Genomic DNA, 17,299 nt, shown 5'->3' on the forward strand with positions numbered 1-17,299 from the left:
CCTGTAGAGTCCTTATTTCACCATAATACTCTGTCTCTTCCCCTGTAGAGTCCTTATTTCACCATAATACTCTGTCTCTCCCCCTGTAGAGTCCTTATTTCACCATAATACTCTCTGTCTCTTCCCCCTGTAGAGTCCTTATTTCACCATAATACTCTGTCTCTTCCCCTGTAGAGTCCTTATTTCACCATAATACTCTCTGTCTCTTCCCCTGTAGAGTCCTTATTTCACCATAATACTCTCTGTCTCTTCCCCCTGCAGAGTCCTTATTTCACCATAATACTCTCTGTCTCTTCCCCCTGCAGAGTCCTTATTTCACCATAATACTCTCTGTCTCTTCCCCTGTAGAGTCCTTATTTCACCATAATACTGTCTATTCCCCTGTAGAGTCCTTATTTCACCATAATACTCTCTGTCTCTTCCCCCTGTAGAGTCCTTATTTCACCATAATACTCTGTCTCTTCCCCTGTAGAGTCCTTAATTCACCATAATACTCTCTGTCCCTCCCCCTGTAGAGTCCTTATTTCAATATAATACTCTCTGTCTCTTCCCCCTGTAGAGTCCTTATTTCACCATAATACTCTGTCTCTTCCCCTGTAGAGTCCTTATTTCACCATAATACTCTGTCTCTCCCCCTGTAGAGTCCTTATTTCACCATAATACTCTCTGTCTCTTCCCCCTGTAGAGTCCTTATTTCACCATAATACTCTCTGTCTCTTCCCCTGTAGAGTCCTTATTTCACCATAATACTCTCTGTCTCTTCCCCTGTAGAGTCCTTATTTCACCATAATACTCTCTGTCTCTTCCCCCTGCAGAGTCCTTATTTCACCATAATACTCTCTGTCTCTTCCCCCTGTAGAGTCCTTGTCACGACGGTTGAAAGGAGAGGACCAAGGTGCAGCGTGGTGAGTGTACATATTATTTTTATTAGAAAAGACGCCAAACAAAACAATAAACACTACCCAACAAACCGTGAAGCTAAAGGCTATGTGCCATACACAAAGTCAACTTCCCACAACACAAGGAGGGAAAAGGGGCTACCTAAGTATGGTTCCCAATCAGAGACAACGATAGAGAGCTGTCCCTGATTGAGAACCGTACCCGGCCAAAACATAGAAAATAAAGAACATAGAAAAAGGAACATAGAATGCCCACCCTAGTCACACCCTGGCCTACCCAAAATAGAGAATAAAAAACCTCTCTATGGCCAGGGCGTGACAGTCCTTAGTTTACCATACACTTCAAAGATAACTTTAGGTAAACAGCTAAGGAGCAAAACATTTTACTACATTACTGGGTCATCAACATAAACAGCTTTTTTTGTAAAAATGTTTAAAATTGATAAATTTAAAAATGTTGTTCTCTGTTTTGTACCTAAAATAAATAGAAAGTGTTGTGTGAATATATCACTTTGATACAAGATCAGAATCAAAGATTGAAAAAACATGCTGTCAATGAATAATATTCCAACTTTGCTAAACAAAACTATTCAAAATAGTTTAGCAATATTTATCACTGTCTGTGTAAAATATGCATAATGAGTGCGCTGAGAGTCGGGAAGCAAGTTCAGGGACTGTTTTAATAAATAAAAGAAACAATAAACACGAAAGACAAACAACGCACCGACATGAAAACAGAGTCAAGAACACCTGAGGAAAGAACCAAGGGGAGGGGCAGATATAGGGAAGATAATCAAGAAGGTGATGGAGTCCAGGTGAGTGTCATGAGGAGCAGGTGGGCGTGACGATGGGGACAGGTGTGCGGGATAATCAGCAGCCTGATGACCTAGAGGCCGGAGAGGAAGTATATGTGACATATGTTTAGTGTCACTACTATTAATATAATGAAAAGTATAATTCTAATCAAAAAATTCCTTATTGTTTTTGTGTTATATAAAAAAATCGCCTACATAGAATTTTTTGTTGTTGTATATTTTGAGCCATTTCTTAGCTCAAACTGTTTTTATGTTTTCTTGTGGTTAAAAAAAACTTTTTAAAAAGAAGAATGTCTATATCACAGTACATCATAGGCATTTTCATATTTCCTCTGAAATAATATTTTCCAAGAATCTCAGCCTTTTATACAGGAGTCTGTGTAAATTATTATTATTTTTTTTTAAAGTATAGATTTTTGAAACTGTATTGATCCTATACCTGTGATACAGAGAGATCCATTTTAATGACATTGTATCCAAATCCCATTTGCTGCTCCCTGGTTTCAAAAGCATAACTTAATAAACTAAAAAGGCTGGACAAACGCTTCTTTCTCTCCACCATTTAATCTTTTAAAAAAGGGTGGATGTCTCAGGCCCGAGTTGAACTCTTGTTGAAATACAATTATGAAAAGAACAAAGGAACGCAATAATTAAAAGAAGCAGCAACATGTAGTAAAGTAAGAACCTTGTAGAGCGAAGCCGCAATTATTCCAGGAATATTTTACCAAAACAAATCTATATTATTTATATATTATTCTTACGTAAATGTAAATACAGACAGTATGTCAGCAAAACTACTAGATTATATTTCTGTATTCTTTATGTTTTAAACTGAGTCATATGGAATAGTCAGCAGGTCATCTCTCGATAGGCTCCTCTCTCTATAGGCTCCTCTCTCTATAGGGCTCCTCTCTCTATAGGGCTCCTCTCTCTATAGGGCTCCTCTCTCTATAGGGCTCCTCTCTCTATAGGGCTCCTCTCTCTATAGGCCCCTCTCTCTATAGGCTCCTCTCTCTATAGGGCTCCTCTCTCTATAGGGCTCCTCTCTCTATGGGCTCCTCTCTCTAGAGGGCTCCTCTCTCTAGAGGGCTCCTCTCTCTAGAGGGCTCCTCTCTCTATAGGGCTCCTCTCTCTATGGGGCTCCTCTCTCTATAGGCCCCTCTCTCTATAGGCCCCTCTCTCTATGGGGCTCCTCTCTCTATAGGGCTCCTCTCTCTATAGGGCTCCTCTCTCTATAGGCCCCTCTCTCTATAGGGCTCCTCTCTCTATAGGGCTCCTCTCTCAATAGGGCTCCTCTCTCTATAGGGCACCTCTCTCTATGGGCTCCTCTCTCTATAGGGCTCCTCTCTCTATAGGGCTCCTCTCTCTATAGGGCGCCTCTCCCTATAGGGCTCCTCTCTCTATAGGGCTCCTCTCTCTATAGGCTCCTCTCTCTATAGGGCTTCTCTCTCTATAGGCTCCTCTCTCTATAGGGCACCTCTCTCTATAGGGCACCTCTCTCTACAGGCCCCTCTCTCTATGGGGCACATCTCTCTACATGCCCTTCTCTCTATAGGGCTCCTCTCTCTATAGGCTCCTCTCTATAGGGCTCCTCTCTCTATAGGCCCCTCTCTCTATAGGGCCCCTCTCTCTATGGGGCCACTCTCTCTATAGGGCTCCTCTCTTTATAGGCCTCTCTCTCTATAGGGCACCTGTCTCTATAAGGCACCTCTCTCTACAGGCCCCTCTCTCTATGGGGCCCCTCTCTCTATAGGCTCTTCTCTCTATAGGCTCCTCCCACTATAAGGCTCCTCTCTCTATGGGGCCCCTCTCTCTACAGGCCCCTCTCTCTATAGGTTCCTCTCTCTATATGCCCTCTCTAACTATAGGACCCTTCTCTCTACAGGCTCCTCCCTCTCTGGTCTCTCGCTCTGAACTCTATCAAAGGCAGTGATTCTTCTGACAGTGATTGATCTGAATTACAGCCAATCGCAGAAACATCAAGCCAAATTGTCAATTTGATCACTCCAAATGTTTGTAAAATAAGCCCCCTTTAATGGGAGGTTACATGTCTGGTGTTGAAACAGGAACATAAAAAGAGGAGAGGGAATGGAGAGGGGAATAAAGGAGGGGAAGGAGCTGAAAGAAAAGCGTGGTGACTGGAGGTCTCCATTTGGCACGGTGGTTCAGTGACAGGGGAAGAGGAGACAGGCAGGGCTAGTCCTTTAGGAAGGAGAGGAGACAGGCAGGGCTAGTCCTTTAGGGGGAGAGGCTACAGGCAGGGCTAGTCCTTTAGGGGGAGAGGCTACAGGCAGGCAGGGCTAGTCCTTTAGGGGGGAGAGGAGACAGGCAGGGCTAGTCCTTTAGGGGAAGAGGAGACAGGCAGGGGCTAGTCCTTTAGGAAGGAGAGGAGACAGGCAGGGGCTAGTCCTTTAGGAAGGAGAGGAGACAGGCAGGGCTAGTCCTTTAGGGGAAGAGGAGACAGGCAGGGGCTAGTCCTTTAGGAAGGAGAGGAGACAGGCAGGGCTAGTCCTTTAGGGGAAGAGGCTACAGGCAGGCAGGGCTAGTCCTTTAGGGGAAGAGGCTACTGGCAGGGCTAGTCCTTTAGGAAGGAGAGGAGACAGCCAGGGCTAGTCCTTTAGGGGAAGAGGCTACAGGCAGGCAGGGCTAGTCCTTTAGGGGAAGAGGCTACTGGCAGGGCTAGTCCTTTAGGGGGGAGAGGAGACAGGCAGGGCTAGTCCTTTAGGAAGGAGAGGAGACAGCCAGGGCTAGTCCTTTAGGGGGAGAGGAGACAGCCAGGGCTAGTCCTTTAGGGGGGAGAGGAGACAGGCAGGGCTAGTCCTTTAGGGGGGAGAGGCTACAGGCAGGCAGGGCTAGTCCTTTAGGAAGGAGAGGAGACAGACAGGCAGGGCTAGTCCTTTAGGGGGGAGAGGAGACAGGCAGGGCTAGTCCTTTAGGAAGGAGAGGAGACAGGCAGGGCTAGTCCTTTAGGGGGGAGAGGCTACAGGCAGGCAGGGCTACTCCTTTAGGAAGGAGAGGAGACAGCCAGGGCTAGTCCTTTAGGGGGGAGAGGAGACAGGCAGGGCTAGTCCTTTAGGAAGGAGAGGAGACAGCCAGGGCTAGTCCTTTAGGGGGAGAGGAGACAGGCAGGGCTAGTCCTTTAGGAAGGAGAGGAGACAGCCAGGGCTAGTCCTTTAGGAAGGAGAGGAGACAGCCAGGGCTAGTCCTTTAGGGGGGAGAGGAGACAGGCAGGCAGGGCTAGTCCTTTAGGAAGGAGAGGAGACAGGCAGGGCTAGTCCTTTAGGAAGGAGAGGAGACAGGCAGGGCTAGTCCTTTAGGAAGGGGAGGAGACAGGCAGGGCTAGTCCTTTAGGAAGGAGAGGAGAGAGGCAGGGCTAGTCCTTTAGGAAGGAGAGGAGACAGGCAGGGCTAGTCCTTTAGGAAGGAGAGGAGACAGGCAGGGCTAGTCCTTTAGGAAGGAGAGGAGACAGGCAGGGCTAGTCCTTTAGGAAGGAGAGGAGACAGGCAGGGCTAGTCCTTTAGGGGGAGAGGAGACAGGCAGGGCTAGTCCTTTAGGGGGAGAGGAGACAGGCAGGGCTAGTCCTTTAGGGGGAGAGGAGACAGGCAGGGCTAGTCCTTTAGGGGGGAGAGGAGACAGGCAGGGCTAGTCCTTTAGGGGGGAGAGGAGACAGGCAGGCAGGGCTAGTCCTTTAGGAAGGAGAGGAGACAGGCAGGGCTAGTCCTTTAGGTGGGAGAGGAGACAGGCAGGGCTAGTCCTTTAGGGGGGAGAGGAGACAGGCAGGGGCTAGTCCTTTAGGAAGGAGAGGAGACAGGCAGGCAGGACTAGTCCTTTAGGAAGGAGAGGAGACAGACAGGCAGGGCTAGTCCTTTAGGAAGGAGAGGAGACAGACAGGGCTAGTCCTTTAGGAAGGAGAGGAGACAGGCAGGGCTAGTCCTTTAGGAAGGAGAGGAGACAGGCAGGGCTAGTCCTTTAGGAAGGAGAGGAGACAGGCAGGGCTAGTCCTTTAGGGGGGAGAGGAGACAGGCAGGGCTAGTCCTTTAGGGGGAGAGGAGACAGGCAGGGCTAGTCCTTTAGGGGGGAGAGGAGACAGGCAGGGCTAGTCCTTTAGGGGGGAGAGGAGACAGGCAGGGCTAGTCCTTTAGGAAGGAGAGGAGACAGGCAGGGCTAGTCCTTTAGGGGGGAGAGGAGACAGACAGGGCTAGTCCTTTAGGAAGGAGAGGAGACAGGCACGGCTAGTCCTTTAGGAAGGAGAGGAGACAGGCAGGGCTAGTCCTTTAGGAAGGAGAGGAGACAGGCAGGGCTAGTCCTTTAGGAAGGAGAGGAGACAGACAGGGCTAGTCCTTTAGGAAGGAGAGGAGACAGGCAGGGCTAGTCCTTTAGGAAGGAGAAGAGACAGGCAGGGCTAGTCCTTAGGAAGGAGAGGAGACAGGCAGGGACTAGTAATTTAGGAAGGAGAGGAGACAGGCAGGGCTAGTCCTTTAGGAAGGAGAGGAGACAGGCAGGGCTAGTCCTTTAGGAAGGAGAGGAGACAGGCAGGGCTAGTCCTTTAGGAAGGAGAGGAGACAGGCAGGGACTAGTCCTTTAGGAAGGAGAGGAGACAGGCAGGGCTAGTCCTTTAGGAAGGAGAGGAGACAGGCAGGGCTAGTCCTTTAGGAAGGAGAGGAGACAGACATGCAGGGCTAGTCCTTTAGGGGGGAGAGGAGACAGGCAGGGCTAGTCCTTTAGGGGGGAGAGGAGACAGGCAGGGCTAGTCCTTTAGGGGGGAGAGGAGACAGGCAGGGCTAGTCCTTTAGGGGGGAGAGGAGACAGGCAGGGCTAGTCCTTTAGGAAGGAGAGGAGACAGGCAGGGCTAGTCCTTTAGGAAGGAGAGGAGACAGGCAGGGCTAGTCCTTTTGGAAGGAGAGGAGACAGGCAGGGCTAGTCCTTTAGGAAGGAGAGGAGACAGGCAGGGCTAGTCCTTTAGGAAGGAGAGGAGACAGGCAGGGCTAGTCCTTTAGGAAGGAGAGGAGACAGGCAGGGCTAGTCCTTTAGGAAGGAGAGGAGACGATAAAAGGAAGCCGGGGCTGTTCCTTTGTGCCTGAATCAATCGATACCCCTGAGCGCACTCTTTTAAACACTATCCATGTGCTGCAGGGGTGCTGCTGGGGCAGGGCTGGAACAAAGACTGTCTCCTGTTCCTGAGGCCCCCACTAGAGAGACAAGGGGTGCATCCCAAATAGCATGCCCTATTCCAGGGCTCCCCAATAGGCTCACGTGTGGTTTTATTTGGCCTCTCAAGTTTTATGAGGGGGGGAATTATAATATATATATATATATAATATACAGTATCAGTCAAAAGTTTGGACACACCTACTCATTCAAGGGTTTTTCTTTATTTTTACTATTTTCTATATTGTAGAATAATAGTGAAGACATCAAAACTATGAAATAACACGTGGAATCATGTAGTAACCAAAAAAGTGTTAAATCAAAATATGTTTTAGATTTTTGATTTTTCAAAATGACCACCCTTTGCCTTGATGACAGCTTTGCACACTCTTGGCATTCTCTCAACCAACTTCATCAGGTAGTCACCTGAAATGCATTTCAATTAAGGGATAGCCCCCTTTTCTTACATTTTTGCCTAAATGACATACCCAAATCTAACTGCCTGTAGCTCAGGCCCTGAAACAAGGATATGCATATTCTTGGTAAAAATTTGAAAGGAAACACTTTGAAGTTTGTGGAAATGTGAATTGAATGTAGAAGAATATAACACAATAGATCTAGTAGAAGAAAATACCAAGAAAAAAAACAACCGGTCTTTTTCTACCACCGTCTTTGAAATTCAAGAGAAAGGTCATAGTTGTAGCCATCACTCTGGTTGTAATTCCGATAGTGTCCACAAGATGGCAGCAGTGTATGTGCAAGGTTTCAGATGGATAACTTGAAAAAATGAGAGAACAACAAGACTTTTAGTGTGAAGTCCCCAGGTACATTTGGGCAAATCGCGAAGGACACATTCGCATTCATATTCCATTTCCTGCAAGAATACGTCAAATCTGTATACTTGGACTTTGATTTAGCTTTCCAAGTATTAGTAGCCATATTATAAGTTCAACATTTGCAAAACAACCAGTTTTCATAACTTCATAACTCTGAATATTCTTATACGTTGTGTCCTAAAGAAAAAGGCATGCTGTCGCAAAAGGTTAGCGCCTACATTTTGCGACCGAGACAGGGTTTCCAGATTCCCCCGTAAAGCCCAGCTCACTGGCTATCTACAAAGCTTTGTTTGTCCCTGATGTGTGCTTATTTGATGAAGATACAGTCGTCCTGAGCTAAAGGGTAGAGCTGCCGCTTTCAAAGTGCGGGACTCTAACCCGGAAGCTTACAAGAAATCCTGCTATGCCCTGCGAGGAACCATCAAACAGGCAAAGCGCCAATACAGGGCTAAGATTGAATCATACTACACCGGCTCCGATGCTCGTCTTATGTGGCAGGGCTTGCAAACTATTACAGACTACAAAGGGAAGCACAGCCGCGAGCTGCCCAGTGACACAAGCCTACCAGACGAGCTAAATCACTTCTATGCTCGCTTCGAGGCAAGCAACACTGAGGCATGCATGAGAGCATCAGCTGTTCCGGACGACTGTGTGATCACGTTCTCCGTAGCCGAAGTGAGTAAGACCTTTAACCTCTCTGGGATCGTTCGGGACGTGAGCGTCCCACCTTGCCAACAGCCAGTGAAATTGCAGGGCGCCAAATTCAAACAACAGAAATCTCATAATTAAAATTCCTCAAACATACAAGTATTATACACCATTTTAAAGATTAACTTCTTGTTAATCCAGCCACAGCGTCCGATTTCAAAAAGCTTTACGGCGAAAGCACACCATGCGATTATGTTAGGTCAGCGCCTAGCCACAGAAAACCATACAGACATTTTCCAAAGAAGGAGAGGTGTCACAAAAGTCAGAAATAGAGCTAAAATGAATCACTAACCTTTGATGATCTTCACCGGATGGCACTCCCAGGACTCCATGTTAGACAATAAATGTGTGTTTTGTTCGATAAAGTTCATCTTTATGTCCAAAAACCTAATTTGAAATAGGCGCGTTATGTTCAGAAATGCATTGTCTCAAACAAACATCCGGTGAAATTGCAGAGAGCCACATCAAATTACAGAAATACTCATCATAAACATTGATGAAAGATACAAGTGTTATACATAGGATTAAAGATACACTTCTTGTTAATCCAGCCGCTGTGTCCGATTTCAAAAAGGCTTTACGGCGAAAGCACACCATGCGATTATGTTAGGTCAGCGCCTAGCCACAGAAAACCATACAGCCATTTTCCAACCAAGGAGAGGTGTCACAAAAGTCAGAAATAGCGTTAAAATTAATAATTTACCTTTGATGATCTTCATCTGATGGCACTCCCAGGTCTCCATGTTAGACAATAAATGTTCATTTTGTTCGGACAATTCCGTTGTCATTAGAAAGGAAAGAGAACAAGCGTCGCACTCACGGCCATGCGCGAGAATAACTAATGTCTTTCAGCTTGACCACTTGTTGAAACAGCTCTTATTCGATCCCCTTTCACAATACAAGCCTAAAACAACTTCTAAAGACTGTTGACATCTACTGGAAGCCTTAGGAAGTGCAATCTGACCCCACAGACACAGGATATTGGATAGGTAATCACTTAACAAAACAACAAACCTCAGATTTATATGCATATCCTAGCTTCTGGGCCTGAGTAGCAGGCAGTTTAGTTTGGGCACGCTTTTCATCCAAAATTCCGAATGCTGCCCCCTATCCTAGTGAAGTTTTAAACAGGTCAACATACACAAGGCTGCGGGGCCAGACGGATTAAAAGGACGTGTGCTCCGGGCATGTGCTGATCAACTGGCAGGTGTGTTCACTGACATTTTCAACATGTCCCTGATTGAGCCTGTAATACCAACATGTTTCAAGCAGACTACCATAGTCCCTGTACCCAAAAACACTAAGGCAACCTGCCTAAATGACTACAGACCTATAGCACTCACGTCCGTAGCCATGAAGTGCTTTGAAAGATTGTTAATGGCTCACATCAACACCATTATCCCAGAAACCCTAGACTCACTCCAATTTGCATACCACCCAAACAGATCCACAGATGATGCAATCTCTATTGCACTCCACACTGCCCTTTCCCACCTGGACAAAAGGAACACCTACGTGAGAATGCTATTCATTGACTACAGCTCAGCATTCAACACCGTAGTACCCTCAAAGCTCATCACTAAGCTAAGGATCCTGGGACTAAACACCTCCCTCTGCAACTGGATCCTGGACTTCCTGACGGGCTGCCCCCGGGTGGTGAGGGTAGGTAGCAACACATCTGCCACGCTGATCCTCAACACTGGAGCTCCCCAGGGGTGCGTGCTCAGCCAACTCCTGTACTCCTGAGGAACTCAATTTAACCTTGCGCAATAACCTAGATGCAGTTGCACCCCTAAAAACTAAAAACATTTGTCATAAGAAACTAGCTCCCTGGTATACAGAAAATACACGGGCTCTGAAGCAAGCTTCCAGAAAATTGGAACGGAAATGGCGCCACACCAAACTGGAAGTCTTCCGACTAGCTTGGAAAGACAGCACCGTGCAGTATCGAAGAGCCCTCACTGCTGCTCGATCATCCTATTTTTCCAACTTAATTGAGGAAAATAAGAACAATCCAACATTTATTTTTGATACTGTCGCAAAGCTAACTAAAAAGCAGCATTCCCCAAGAGAGGATGGCTCTCACTTCAGCAGTAATGAATTCATGAACTTCTTTGAGGAAAAGATCATGATCATTAGAAAGCAAATTACGGACTCCTCTTTAAATCTGCGTATTCCTCCAAAGCTCCGTTGTCCTGAGTCTGCACAACTCTGCCAGGACCTAGGATCAAGGGAGACACTAAAGTGTTTTAGTACTATATCTCTTGACACAATGATGAAAATAATCATGGCCTCTAAACCTTAAAGCTGCATACTGGACCCTATTCCAACTAAACTACTGAAGGAGCTGCTTTCTGTGCTTGGCCCTCCTATGTTGAACATAATAAACGTCTCTCTATCCACCGGATGTGTACCAAACTCACTAAAAGTGGCAGTAATAAAGCCTCTCTTGAAAAAGCCAAATCTTGACCCAGAAATTATAAAAAAACTATCGGCCTATATCGAATCTTCCATTCCTCTCAAAAATTTTTGAAAAAGCTGTTGCGCAGCAACTCACTGCCTTCCTGAAGACAAACAATGTATACGAAACGCTTCAGTCTGGTTTTAGACCCCATCATAGCACTGAGACTGCACTTGTGAAGGTGGTAAATGACCTTTTAATGACGTCAGACTGAGGCTCTGCATCTGTCCTCGTGCTCCTAGATCTTAGTGCTGCTTTTGATACCATCGATCACCACATTCTTTTGGAGAGATTGGAAACTCAAATTGGTCTACATGGACAAGTTCTGGCCTGGTTTAGATCTTATCTGTTCAAAGATATCAGTTTGTCTCTGTGAATGGTTTGTCCTCTGACAAATCAACTGTAAATGTCGGTGTTCCTCAAGGTTCCGTTTTAGAACCACTATTGTTTTCACTATATATTTTACCTCTTGGGGGATGTCATTCGAAAACATAATGTTAAATTTCACTGCTATGCGGATGACACACAGCTGTACATTTCAATGAAACATGGTGAAGCCCCAAAATTGCCCTCGCTAGAAGCCTGTTAGGGACTAGCGGAACGCCTCACCAATATCCAATAGTATAGCGTGGCGCAAAATACAAACACCTAAAAAATGCTATAACTTCAATTTCTCAAACATATGACTATTTTACACCATTTTAAAGAGAGACTCTCGTTAATCTAACCACACTGTCCGATTTCAAAAAGGCTTCACAGCGAAAGCAAAACATTAGATTATGTCAGGAGAGTACCCTCCCAAAAATAATCACATAGCCATTTTCAAAGCAAGCATATATGTCACAAAAACCAAAACCACAACTAAATGCAGCACTAACCTTTGATGATCTTCATCAGATGACACTCCTAGGACATTATGTTATCTCTTGACGTTCTTCGTCCCGTATGCGGGATCAACATCCAGCGAAAAATCCTATCACCATATTCATAACAAAATTTAATATATATATTTTTTCAAATATAGGACTATTTTATGTCGTTTTATAGATACACCTCTCCTGAATTGAACCACGTTGTCCGATTTCAAAAAGGCTTTACAGCAAAAGCAAAACATTAGATAATGTTAGAGGAGTATATCGCCAAAGTATTCACATAGCCATTTTCCGACTAACCACATGCATCACAAATAACCAAAACACTCCTAGGACATTTACTAAATTACTATTCGAAAACATTAGGGCTAGGGGGCAGTATTGAGAATTTTGAAAAAAATATGTGCCCATTTTTAACTGCCTCCTACACCAACTCAGAAGCTAGAATATGCATATTATTGTTCAGGTTTGGATAGAAAACACTCTGAATTTTCTAAAACTGTTTGAATGGTGTCTGTAAGTATAACAGAACTCATATGGCAGTCAAAACCCTGAGACAAATTCTGACAGGAAGTGGATACCTGATGTGTTGAATTACCTTTAAGCCTATGCCATTGAAACACACAGGGGCTTATCAATCGTGCAGCACTTCCTATGGCTTCCACTAGATGTCACCAGTCTTTACAAAGTGTTTTGAGTCTTATACTGTGAGATCTGACCGAACAAGAGCCATGGAACGGTGGTGGCCGATTAGACCACCACCGTGGTCTAATCGGTTTTACCAATGTTACCAATGTTGGTTACTCTCGTTCCAATACGTTTTAAAAGAGAATGCAATCGTCCGCCTTGAATATTATTCATGTTCTGGTTAAAAAAGGCACTAATGATTTATGCTATACAACGTTTGTCATGTTTGAACGAACGTAAATATTTTTTTCCCCCTCGTTCATGAAGTGAAGTCCGGCGGGCATAGATCATGTGCTAACAACACGGAGCTTTTTGGACATAAAATATGAGCTTTTTCGAACAAAACTACATTCGTTATGGACCTGGGATTCCTGGAAGTGACATCTGATGAAGAGAATCAAAGGTAATGGATTATTTACATAGTATTTTCGATTTTAGATCTCTCCAACATGGCGGTTAGTCTGTATCGCAAAGCGTATTTTTCTGGGCGCAGTGCTCAGATTATTGCAAAGTGTGATTTCCCAGGAAGGTTATTTTTAAATCTGGCAATTTGGTTGCGTTCAAGAGATGTAAATCTATAATTCTTTGAATGACAATATAATATTTTACCAATGTTTTCGAATAGTAATTATTTAATTTGTTGTGCTGATTGACTGGCGGTTATTGGAGGGAAACGATTTCCTGAACATCAACGCCATAGTAAAACGCTGTTTTTGGATATAAATATGAACTTGATAGAACTAAAAATGCATGTATTATCTAACATAATGTCCTAGGAGTGTCATCTGATGGAGATTGTAAAAGGTTAGTGCATAATTTTAGCTGGTTTTCTGCTTTTGGTGACGCCTGTCTTTGAATTGACAAAACATTACACACAGCTATTGTCAATGTACTCTCCTAACATAATCTAACTTTATGCTTTCGCCGTAAAGCCTTTTTGAAATCGGACAACGTGGTTAGATTAAGGAGATGTTTATCTTTCAAAGGGTGTAAGATAGTTGTATGTTTGAGAAATTTGAATTATGACATTTAACATCTCGTGAAAGCACCCGCAATGCCAGATTTAAAAATAACTTTACTGGGTAATCACACTGCGATAAAAGGGGATGCGATACTCAGAAAAATAGGCTACCGTTACAGGTCAGCGCCATCTTGGAACAATCGCATATCAAATCTACTCTTGTATAGTATTGTAAATAATCCCTTACCTTTGATTATCTTCATCAGAAGGCACTTCCAGGAATCCCAGGTCCACAACAAATGTATTTTCGTTTGAAAAAGTTAATAATTTATGTCCCAATAGCTTCTAGTTGTTAGCGCGTTCTGAAGGCTGCACCAAATGTACCGTCGTCCACGGGACTTCTCTCTCACCAAAATGCAAAAAATATATATTTAAGTTCGTTCAAACATGTCAAACGTTGTATAACATAAATCTTTAGGGCCTTTTTCAACCAGAGCTCCAATAATATTCAAGGGGGACGGTTGCATTGTCTTTCAAAACGTTTCGAAAGGGGAGAGTAGCCAGGGGCGCCGGCGTCATAATGGTGATGGCCCTAACCATGTGACCAAGATCAACAGCATCTCATTCTGTCAGTTTTCACAGTAGAAGACTCAAACCACTTTGTAAAGACTGGGGACATCTAGTGGAAGCAATAGGATGTGCTCAATGAACCATAGCTCACAGTGTGATTTATAGGCAAAGTGATGAAGTTGAGTCCGCAATTCAGAATTCCACATCCTGTTACGATCTGTCTCTGGGTTTTGACTGCCATATGACTTCTGTTATACTCACAGACACCATTCAAACAGTTTGATTTCAAGGTTTTGCTGCTAACCTACAAAGCATTACATGGGCTTGCTCCTACCTATCTTTCCGATTTGGTCCTGCCGTACATACCTACACGTACGCTACGGTCACAAGACGCGGGCCTCCTAATTGTTCCTAGAATTTCTAAGCAAACAGCTGGAGGCAGGGCTTTCTCCTATAGAGCTCCATTTTTATGGAATAGTCTGCCTACCCATGTGAGAGACGCAGACTCAGTCTCAACCTTTAAGTCTTTACTGAAGACACATCTCTTCAGTAGGTCCTATGATTAAGTATAGTCTGGCCCAGGGGTGTGAAGGTGAACGGAAAGGTTGGAGCAACGAACCGCCCTTGCTGTCTCTGCCTGGCCGGTTTCCTCTCACTCCACTGGAATACTCTGCCTCTACCCCTATTACTGAGTCACTGGCTTACTGGTGTTCTTCCATGCCGTCCCTGGGAGGGGTGCGTCACTTGAGTGGGTTGAGTCACTGACGTGGTCTTCCTGTCTGGGTTGCCCCCCCCGGGTTGTGCCATGGCGGAGATCTTTGTGGGCTATACTCGGCCTTGTCTCGGGATTGTAGGTTGGTGGTTGGAGATATCCCTCCAGTGGTGTGGGGGCTGTGCTTTGGCAAAGTGGGTGGGGTTATATCCTACCTGTTTGGCCCTGTCCGGGGGTTTCATCGGATGGGGCCACAGTGTCTCCTGACCCCTCCTGTCTCAGCCTCCAGTATTTATGCTGCAGTAGTTTATGTGTCGGGGGGCTAGGGTCAGTCTGTCACATCTGGAGTATTTCTCTTGTCTTTTCTGGTGTCCTGTTGGAATTTAAATATGCTCTCTCTAATTCTCTCTCTCTTTCTCTCTTTCTTTCTTTCTCTCTCTCGGAGGACCTGAGCCCTAGGACCATGCCTCAGGACTACCTGGCTTGATGACTCCTTGCTGTACCCAGTTCACCTGGCCGTGCTGCTGCTCCAGTTCCAACTGTTCTGCCTGCGGCTATGGAACCCTGACCTGTTCACCGGACGTGCTACCTGTCCCAGACCTGCTGGAACCCTGACCTGTTCACCGGATGTGCTACCTGTCCCAGACCTGCTGTTTTCAACTCTCTAGAGACAGCAGGAGCGGTAGAGATACTCTCAAAGATCGGCTATGAAAAAGCCAACTGACACTTACTCTTGTGTTACTGACTTGTTGCACCCTCGACAACTACTTTGATTATTATTATTTGACCATGCTGGTCATTTATGAACATTTGAACATCTTGGCCATGTGCTGTTATAATCTCCACCTGGCACAGCCAGAAAAGGACTCGCCACCCCTCATAGCCTGGTTCCTCTCTAGGTTTCTTCCTAGGTTTTGGCCTTTCTAGGGAGTTTTTCCTAGCCACCGTGCTTCTACACCTGCATTGCTTGCTGTTTGGGGTTTTAGGCTGGGTTTCTGTACAGCACTTTGAGATATCAGCTGATGTAAGAAGGGCTATATAAATAAATTTGATTTGATTTGATTTGATTACTCCCTGTTCACCCATGACTGCATGGCCAGGCACGACTCCAACACCATCATTAAGTTTGCAGACGACACAACAGTGGTAGGCCTGATCACCGACAACGACAAGACAGCCTATAGGGAGGAGGTCAGAGACCTGGCCGTGTGGTGCCAGAATAACAACCTATCTCTCAACGTAACCAAGACTAAGGAGATGATTGTGGACTACAGGAAAAGGAGGACCGAGCACGGCCCCATTCTCATCGACGGGGCTGTAGTGGAGCAGGTTGAGAGCTTAAAGTTCCTTGGTGTCCACATCAACAACAAACTAGAATGGTCCAAACACAGCAAGACAGTCGGGAAGAGGGCACGACAAAGCCTATTCCCCCTCAGGAAACTAAAAAGATTTGGCATGGGTCCTGAGATCCTCAAAAGGTTCTACAGCTGCAACATCGAGAGCATCCTGACTGGTTGCATCACTGCCTGGTACGGCAATTGCTCGGCCTACAGTGGGTAGTGCGTACGGCCCAATACATCACTGGGGCTAAGCTGACTGCCATCCAGGGCCTCTACACCAGGCGGTGTCAGAGGAAGGCCCTAAAAATTGTCAAAGACCCCAGCCACCCCAGTCATTGACTGTTCTCTCTACTGCCGCATGGCAAGCGGTACCGGAGTGCCAAGTCTAGGACAAAAAGGCTTCTCAACAGTTTTTACCCCCAAGCCATAAGACACCTGAACAGGTAATCAAATGGCTACCCAGACAATTTGCATTGTGTGCCCCCCCAACCCCTCTCTTTACGCTGCTGCTACTCTCTGTTTATATATTTGCATAGTCACTTTAACTATACATTCATGTACATTCTACCTCAATCAGCCTGACTAACCGGTGTCTGTATGTAGCCTCGCTACTTTTACAGCCTTGCTACTGTATATAGCCTGTCTTTTTACTGTTGTTTTATTTCTTTACCTACTTATTGTTCACCTAGTACCTTTTTTTCACTATTGGTTAGCGCCTGTATGTAAGCATTTCACTGTGAGTTCTACACCTGTTGTATTCGGCGCACGTGACAAATAAACTTTGATTTGATTTGATTTGATTCAAGTGATGGCCGGCCGCGTCATCGGCGTGCCATGAAGGTGTCGCTCTCTGACCAAATATGGTGTCCTATAGGATATACTACACCCCAAATGAAATAGTGAAGTCTTGTTACCTTCTAGGATCTCTGAGGAATACATACAAACGTGATTTGACTCGTTCAAACAATGTTTAGGGTGAGATTTGATTTTCACAGATTCCTTTATTTGCAAATTGAACGAGTGGAAATACAAATCGATCGTGAATGCTATGTGGATCTTTTTAGGCTATGAAAAAGGATTTTATCTAACAAAACAACACTTCATGTTATCTCTGGGAAACTTTGGATAATAAATCAGAGCAAAATTTCAGAATGTAAGTACACATTTCACCTTCAGAGGTGAATTTATCAAGCCAATCGCAAAGAAAAAAAGTGTTTTCTTGTTAGGATCTCTCCTCAAACAATAGCATGGCATTTTTTCGCAGTAATAGCTACTGTAAATTGGACAATG

Source organism: Salmo trutta, chromosome 15, assembly GCF_901001165.1.
Source record: "Salmo trutta chromosome 15, fSalTru1.1, whole genome shotgun sequence".
Classification (NCBI taxonomy): Eukaryota; Metazoa; Chordata; class Actinopteri; order Salmoniformes; family Salmonidae; genus Salmo; species Salmo trutta.